This window comes from Schistocerca piceifrons, chromosome 1 (genome assembly GCF_021461385.2).
Source record: "Schistocerca piceifrons isolate TAMUIC-IGC-003096 chromosome 1, iqSchPice1.1, whole genome shotgun sequence".
Classification (NCBI taxonomy): Eukaryota; Metazoa; Arthropoda; class Insecta; order Orthoptera; family Acrididae; genus Schistocerca; species Schistocerca piceifrons.
In genome coordinates, this window is record NC_060138.1 from 800,577,424 (window position 1) to 800,585,620 (window position 8,197).

The 8,197-nt window shown below is 40.6% G+C and overlaps 1 pseudogene; it reads right to left on the reverse strand.

The window, feature by feature from the left end:
- Positions 1-7,312: 7,312 nt before the first annotated feature.
- On the reverse strand, positions 7,313-7,430 carry LOC124722413 (annotated as a pseudogene).
- Positions 7,431-8,197: the final 767 nt, after the last annotated feature.

Here is an 8,197-nt window from a genome sequence, read left to right on the forward strand (position 1 = left end):
TCTGGCCATATGGCACATGACAGTCAGTCGCTGCTATCCAGGGCGTCTGCAGACAAGTCTGCGGCCTGAAATCTCATTGACTGGAGTAGAATTGTCTTCAGTGATAGGACTCACTTCGAAATGAGCCCTGATAAGCAGTGAAGACGTGTCTGGAGACGCCCCCGACAGCAGTGGGATACCATCATGACTGTTGCACACCATGTGGCCTGACAACCAGGAATAATGGTCTGTGGTGCCATTTCCTTTCGTACCAGGACCCCTTTGGTTGTCATCCTTACAACACGGCATCACTTCTACAATAGTGTTTGCACTGTTTTGTTGCCCTTCATAGCAAGCCATCCTAGGCTTACATTTCAGCAAGATAACGCCACTTGCACTCGAAGAGCGTTTCTACTGCTTGTCTTCACGCTTCCCAAACCATACCTTGGCCAACTCTGTCATCAATGCCAAGACAAATAACTGCATGCAGAGGGCCAGAGGTGGCCCAATGCATTATTGACTTGCAAACTCAGTTTTTGAAACTCTTTTTCTTGAATAAATCATCCAGGTTTTTCTGAAATTGTAACCATTTGTTTGTCTGTACATGCACATGACATTTCTCGATTTCTGTCCCATTCGGATTGTCTCTTCATGGTTCATCACCTTTTTTTTGTCTTAGACAGTAATGTTGCTCTGAGCACTATGGGACTTAACTTCTGAGGTCATCAGTCCCCTAGAACTTAGAACTACTTAAACCTAACTAACCTAAGGACATCACACACATCCATGCCCGAGGCAGGATTCGAACCTGCGACCGTAGCGGTCGCGCGGTTCTAGACTGTAGGGCCTAGAACAGCTTGGCCACTCCGGCCGGCGACAGTAATACATGTAACTGAATTTACCAAGTTAAACTGCTTGGAATGCTGAAAATACTTTTGCTGTTATGACAAACATACCTCAGACAGCTAAGAACACATTGTTTGCAGATGGCAGTAATGAACTAATGAGCGATGGTAAGTCCTCTTTTTACAAGAGCTGATCAAGTGCATAAGTGCATGCATCTGTGGTTCAGCGCTAACAGGTTGACCCTTAATGTGAAAAAAACAACCAATCTGAAAAAAAATCAGAACCAAGTTCCTCAACAGGTACTCAGCAGTGAAGAACGGTGTACAAAATCTATGTAGAAAGAATGTCTCTGTCCACCAAGACTTAAATTGGGAATGCTTAATAATAAAATCTGCCAAAAACTCAGTTCGACATGTGTTACTCCTTAGAAGACACTAGAATGGTTTGTTCTGATTACATCGATTCCCTTTGCGACAGTGCATCCTTTTAAACTGGATTTTCACAGACATGAATTTCTTACATGTGCATCCCCTAATAACTACCCTTACACACACGATTGTGTTCCCAACACGCGTAAATTGGAAAGGCTAATTACGCGACTTTCAAGTTGGCGACAACTGAAATTATTCATACAGACGGAGTAGAAATAGACTCGCAGATGATGAAAATGCAACTTCGCATCTTGTAGGAAACTTTAGGCACATCAAATACCATTATTAGGGAGTTATCTGACGAGGGCGACGTTTCCTTCGAAAGCCATTTTCGAATGTGTAAAATCCATTTTTAAATATTTTTGAGTCACATTTTTGGCTCTGTATAAAAGTCTAATATAGATATGCAACATCCCATGCCAGTTCGCATTAAGGTACAAGTAACAGTGAAATATCTGGCAACTGGAGTCGTAGCAAGATATGTACTGCATTCTGGAAAATTTCTGTCTCTAAATTTTTTTGGTATCTAAATACACTGAAGGTACAAGGGAAAGTAAGGTTTTGTGTCAACAGTTCAGCTCTTTTTTTTTTTTTTTTTTTTTTTTTGTGGAGTTAGTCAGAGTTCCGATAGGTTACAGATGCTCTAAATATACCTTTCTTCACCTGTCTGGAACTTAAATTTATAACCAAACTTTGTACTATCATGCAGAACAGTCATTACTCAATGACAGCGCCAATACGAAAATTATTACATTTAAATAGAATTTTAATGAGGGTCAAGATTTTCTTTTAAGTTTTAAAAGCCACAAATAAATATCCCTTTCATAGTAATACTGTAGTTACACTCAAAGCCTAAAGCAAAATATCATAATTATCCTCAAATCAAAAAGTACCTTTATAGTATTGACTGTTCTACAGTAATATGAACCTCAGCAAGTCCACGCTCTCAGTTTCAATACCCTTTTTTAGTCATTTCAGTCATAATGTTTCACTCCATTACAGATAAGTTATTATAAGGAGTTGCTGAATGTTAGAACGATATTCCTATCACATTGTTTAAGAACATTTTTCCATTTTACAAAGTATTTACAGGGCAACAGTTATTGAATCACATGGAAAAAATTGAAATAGTTACAAACAACGGCGTGCACACACTTTATTCAACATCTAAACGTCACTACAGATATTCGGATTTAGGTAATGACATGTTCGATATGCCTGCCATAACTGGCGATGATGTGGCGCAGACGAATAGCGAAATTCCACATGACCTACTGAAGTGTCAGAACATCGATGACCTCCTGAATGGCTATTTTCAGCTCAGCAATGGTTTTGGGGTTATCGCTGTACAGATTGTCTTTAACAGAGTCCCACAAAAAGGAGTCCCATGTGTTCAGATCCAGAGAATATGGCGGCCAATCGAGGCCCATGCCAATGGCCCTGGGTACCCCAGAGCCAGAATGTGATCCCTAAAGTGCTCCTGCAGGACATTAAACACTCTTCTGCTTCGATGGGATCGAGCTCTGTCTTGCATGAACCACATCTTATCGAAATCAGGGTCACTTTGGATAAAAGGGATGAAATCATCTTCCAAAATCTTCACATACTGTTCAGCAGTCACTGTGCCTTCTAGGAATATTGCACTCATTGTTCCGAGACTGGACATTGCACACTACATATTCTCCCGTTGAGGGTAAAGAAACTTCTCGATCGCGAAATGCGGATTCTTGGTCCGCCAATTGCGTCAATTTTGCTTATTGACGAACCCATCCAAATGAAAGTGGGCTTTGTGGCTAAATCAAGCTGTTACATGCACATACTAATTTCCATCATGCCCATGGCCAATCGTGCTGTTTGGATGTCCTAATGCAAGCCGTTAAGAATTTATGACGATTTTATTTCCTATAGTTCAATAATAATTGTTACCCTGTACTTTCTGAGTTGAAGACTGGGCCCATTTTTTTGTCATGAGACTAACTTTCCGCGTATATAAACGAACGACTACAGATCCTTGCTGTCAAATGAAACAGAGAAGAATGAGGGCAGCTCCACCTATTGGCAGTTGCTGAAGCTCCTAGGCGATGGTGGGGGAAGCGACATCATGCAAAACAGTAGAATGCCTTCCAACTTTCGTAACTTAAATGTAAGTTGGCATGACAGTGTGCAAGTAGGGTGTTTCCATGTGTAAGCTGACTTAAGCGACTGGTGGCTGGGGGATTGTTGGTTTTGAGGGGGAACCGATAGCAACGGACATTGCCAATGGATGAAGTGACTTTAATCTTTGGATAGACGGAAGACTTCAGCGCGTTCTGTGCCATGATTCAATGCGCACGTTACTGTATCACAGTTTACAAATAAACCTTTTCTACATTCAACCATTCCGACTAAATTATTGGGGAGTTCCTCATCACATGACACAGAATATTATTTCAATCAGAAATATGGTCCACCCTGAAGTGAAGTACAATGTTCTCCAGCTGAGAAAATTGTAAAAAAGAGAACTAGTAGTACATACGTCAGCATGGTGCATATAGTTTAACGGCACACATGTAAAGTGAGTTAATTTCACTACATCTGGATAAAGCTACTACACGAAAACATATTCTTGGTTGAAATGCCTGTCTTGTATTGTCACATCGGTTAAACAAGTTTTGATACCTATTCGGTCCTAACACACAGTTCCAGAAGTTAAATTATGAAAATGATCACTATTTGTATCAATCCTTTCACACTTACAGCATACACACTCAGTCTTTAAATAGCCGGCTTACGACTTAAGCTCACAAATGTTATGACAGAACTGCACTTTTTTTAAGTTAGTAAGCAGATTGCAAAGAGAAACGCACGGTGTTTAATAGTTTTGAATGGTCGCTCGAATACCCTCTAGTTCATCACGTTTGATTCACTGTTACAGCTGCACAGTACACCTACGGAATTTATTACCCCTCAAAATAGTCTCAGTTCTCACTATAAAGAACCTGACACTTCCGTCGCCATCAGCAGTGGCCGAGCGGTTCTAGGCGCTTCAGTCCGGAATCACGCTGCTGCTACGGTCGCAGGTTCGAATCCTGCCTCAGGCATAGATGTGTATGATGTCCTTAGGTTAGTTAGGTTTAAGTAGTTGTAAGTCTAGGGGACTGATGACCTCATATGTTAAGTCCCACAGTGGCTAGAGAAAAATGAAGCGAAAATCCGTATTTTAATTAGAAATAAGCGATTTAGTCGAAAATATGTTTCAGTTACACTTTGTGTGTCTACCTCATAAAGTAGTAGTAAAGTGTGTGCCTGGAAACCGACAGATTTTTGTGACCATCCAATGTAATATATTCGAGATATCTCAATCAAAAATTAAGATTGACTTCTCTTAGCTGGGATTCATAATCATGTAAAATTTTGTGAGACATCGTGGTCCCCTTTTAACTGTAAAATACAAGGACTATGGGTATCTGCTTTGAATGGTGTTGCTTCTTGCAACTGACGCAGAGTATGCTTTGTAGTCTTAAGTGACTACAGCATTCTTACTTGCAAGTTCTCAAACTGCAGCAGCAGTTAGTCAAACGTGTCGATGCGTTATTAACAAGTAAGCCTACTACAAACAATACATTTGAACAGAAATCAGTGTACTGCAATCATCCTCCCAATCCTATGAAAATTTAAAAGTGAATAATGCACACTGTCATGTATTCATCATTGGAGCTACTCGTGAATTCTGTACAACTACAGTTAACTAAATGCAGTAACGTTCAATAAGGTGGAAGTCCATTCACGCTATATTACACAATACCATTTATAAATACGAACTTCAATGTAGAATATTTTTGCTGTAGAATAGTGCCTGGCATAATATAGTACATACCCTGTCACTAATACTACAAAGCATGATCAACTGTCCACACTGGACTTGCATTCAGGAGAATGACGGTTCAAACCCGCGTCCAGCTATTCATATTTAGATTTTCCGTGATTTCCCTAAATCGCTTCACATAAATGCCAGGAAGTTTGTAATTGAGTATGGTTGGATGGTTGATTCGGGGAAGGGGACCAAACAGCAAGGTCATTGGTTCCATTGGATTACGGAAGGATGGGAAAGGCAGTCAGCTGTGTCTTTTCATAGCCATTAGTCATAGTATGTGTGGGCGCAGATCTCAAACAGGAACAAATATATTTCTACACGTATGTGCTTAAACCATTGAACGTAGTTATCAGTGCTTACACGAAACATGTCAAGCCTACTAACGAGTGCCTGGCCTCACGGAATCTTCCGATCATCATGGTGACTCAAACGTCGAAACCGATAAGCACCTCACGTCTTCTCTGCAGTAGCGGTCGTCAAATTATGACCCGCGGGCCGAATTCGAATATTCGTGCGGTCCTCGGTTCTCAGTCGCATTTTATAATAATATGCATATAGCAAGTAGCAGGCGAATCCAAAGACGTCAACTAACTGTAAAAGCTTCTTAAGAGTGCAGTTTTCCTGCTCAGTAACAAACGAAAAAACTTACAGCCACAGCAATGTTTTAAAACTTACGTTGGTGCATTCGGCCGTGAATTGAGTGCAGTTGCCCACTTACCTCAGGTGCAGAGGTGTAAGTAGCGCCACCACTACAGGGGTAGATAGTGCTGGGACAACCGACTAGTTTTAACAGTCGCTTGGTCAACTGACTGTTTTTCATTCACTAGCTCTTTTTAGTAGAATGAAACAACCGAATAAAATCAGTCTCTACGGCCAAGTCAGCAGCATGAATCTCTTACATTAATTCTCTGCTTTGAGTGGTTTCACTCCATGTGAGACAGACTGCCCGACAAGTCTCCGACAATTATGGCAGTTATATTAATGTTTTCACTCAGTCTCCGGGTTTGAGTGATTTCAGTGATATACTTTTTCAGTCTTTTTTGTTATACGTGAACCATCGCTAGGGTTGATAATTTTTTTAGAGATATATAACTTATCTTATTTCGAGGAGAAGTGCATAAAAGTATATTTCTAAATATATTTTCAAAATTTATGTACGTATGTATATATTTATTTACATTTGGATTTTTGGTTGTTTTTAGGGTTAATAACTGGCACTTATATATTGTTTCAATAAATACTTTTTAAATTAAATTTGTCGAAACTGTCTCTGTCTTCTACTGATTTGCACGTGTCACCGATAATTCTCTTTCGATAATGCTGACAACACGGGAACAGGACGCAAATAAAATACATATTTTTTAATTGTTTAGTGACAACCACTTGCTTTTTAAGCATACACTGTCACTTGCCAGAGATACTTTTCTCGTAAGAAATATTTATTATCATCCGAATCCTCTAATTGTCTTTGAATTTATTAAAACAACATACTTTCAGAATATGAATCATCCTTTCAGGTACACTATAGCACGTTAAATTTATTTAGAGGATCAGTTTTTATCCATTCCCAGCCAGCGCCGACTGAATCTATAGTTTTCATTTGATTGCTCCCACAGACTGTTTTCACTCAAAAGAAAGAATGAACGAATAATCCACCCGATATGTAAAACTAGAATCGGTTCTTTCCATCATTACAAGAGCCTAGTTTACCTACCTAGTAAGAAACAAAAATACTTACGGTGACTGTAATATTTTAAGACAGGCTTAACAGTAATTGATGTTGGTGAACTCTGCCATGATCGAAGCAAAGTTGGACACTTACACTAGGGGCAGAGGGGTAAGTGGAGTGACGATTGCAGGGTTGAAGTATACGAGAGGAGAAATGCATATGTTTTGCAGTATTCTCAATTCCGGCCGACCGACTCATTCCAGTCAGCTGTTAGGGTATAGGCTATATTTTAAATGGAAGCAAAATGGATTTGTGAATGCACATTTAGAAAAGCACTCCGTCTTCAGGCCACAAGTGGCCCATTGGGGCCATCCGACTGCCGTGTCATCCTCAGCTGAGGATGCGGATAGGAGGGGCGTGTGGTCAGCACACCGCACTCCCGGTCGTTATCATGGTTTTCTTTGACCGGAGCCGCTACTATTCGGTCGGGTAGCTCCTCAGTTGGCATCACGAGGCTGAGTGCACCCCGAAAAATGGCAACAGCGCATGGCAGCCCGGATGGTCACCCACCCAAGTGCCGGCCACGCCCAACATCGCTTAACTTCGGTGATCTGACGGGAACCGCTGTATCCACTGCAGCAAGGCTGTTGCCCAATGCACATAGAGAGGTAAAGGTCACAACAGAATGCTCCAGAAAATTTAACTAGTAGACTCATAGTTGTTCCATAATTTTACCAGAATGTCAAAACATGTTTTCAAATATCTCGTACAAGCAACTGGTCCAAGAGCTGCTAAGACTGATACAAATACAAGATAATTGGCACCAGTTACAACCTGATGGTGACGATTAATACGAAGTTCGTCAAATATGAAATTAAATTAGGGCTGTTGAAATACTGCATAATGAGTACAAGAAAAATTACATTCAAAACCTTTACTAAACATTTGTGATCGTGTCTTGTGTCGCGAGTACAATTAAACATGCACTTATGCAGCCAACACAGCAACACTTCGGCACGCAATTAGTGTCACAATTTTGGAGTCGCTGAGGATGGCAGCAATCTGAAACAGAAATGTCGACACTAAGTGTTCCGAATGGTGTCAACTGTTAACTATCAGTGCTTGGTGGCTGGGAGCACAGTTACTGTGCCCTTTTTATTGCTAGTCTACTACGGGGGCTCAAAACGTACTGATTTATGTAAATTAGCAATTAATAATAAGATCTGTACATATGCGGCCCAAAGTGCCGCCCCACAATGGCAGTACTTGTGTAGAAAAGTTTGACCACCACTGCTCTACATGGTCGAACTGGAAAATACTGATGCCGCCAGAAGTATTTACGACCTGCTCCAACTTAAAAGTGAGAGGGGAGTCACACAGAGCCCCAAATAATTCAGCGCAATGTCACAATTGCCATCA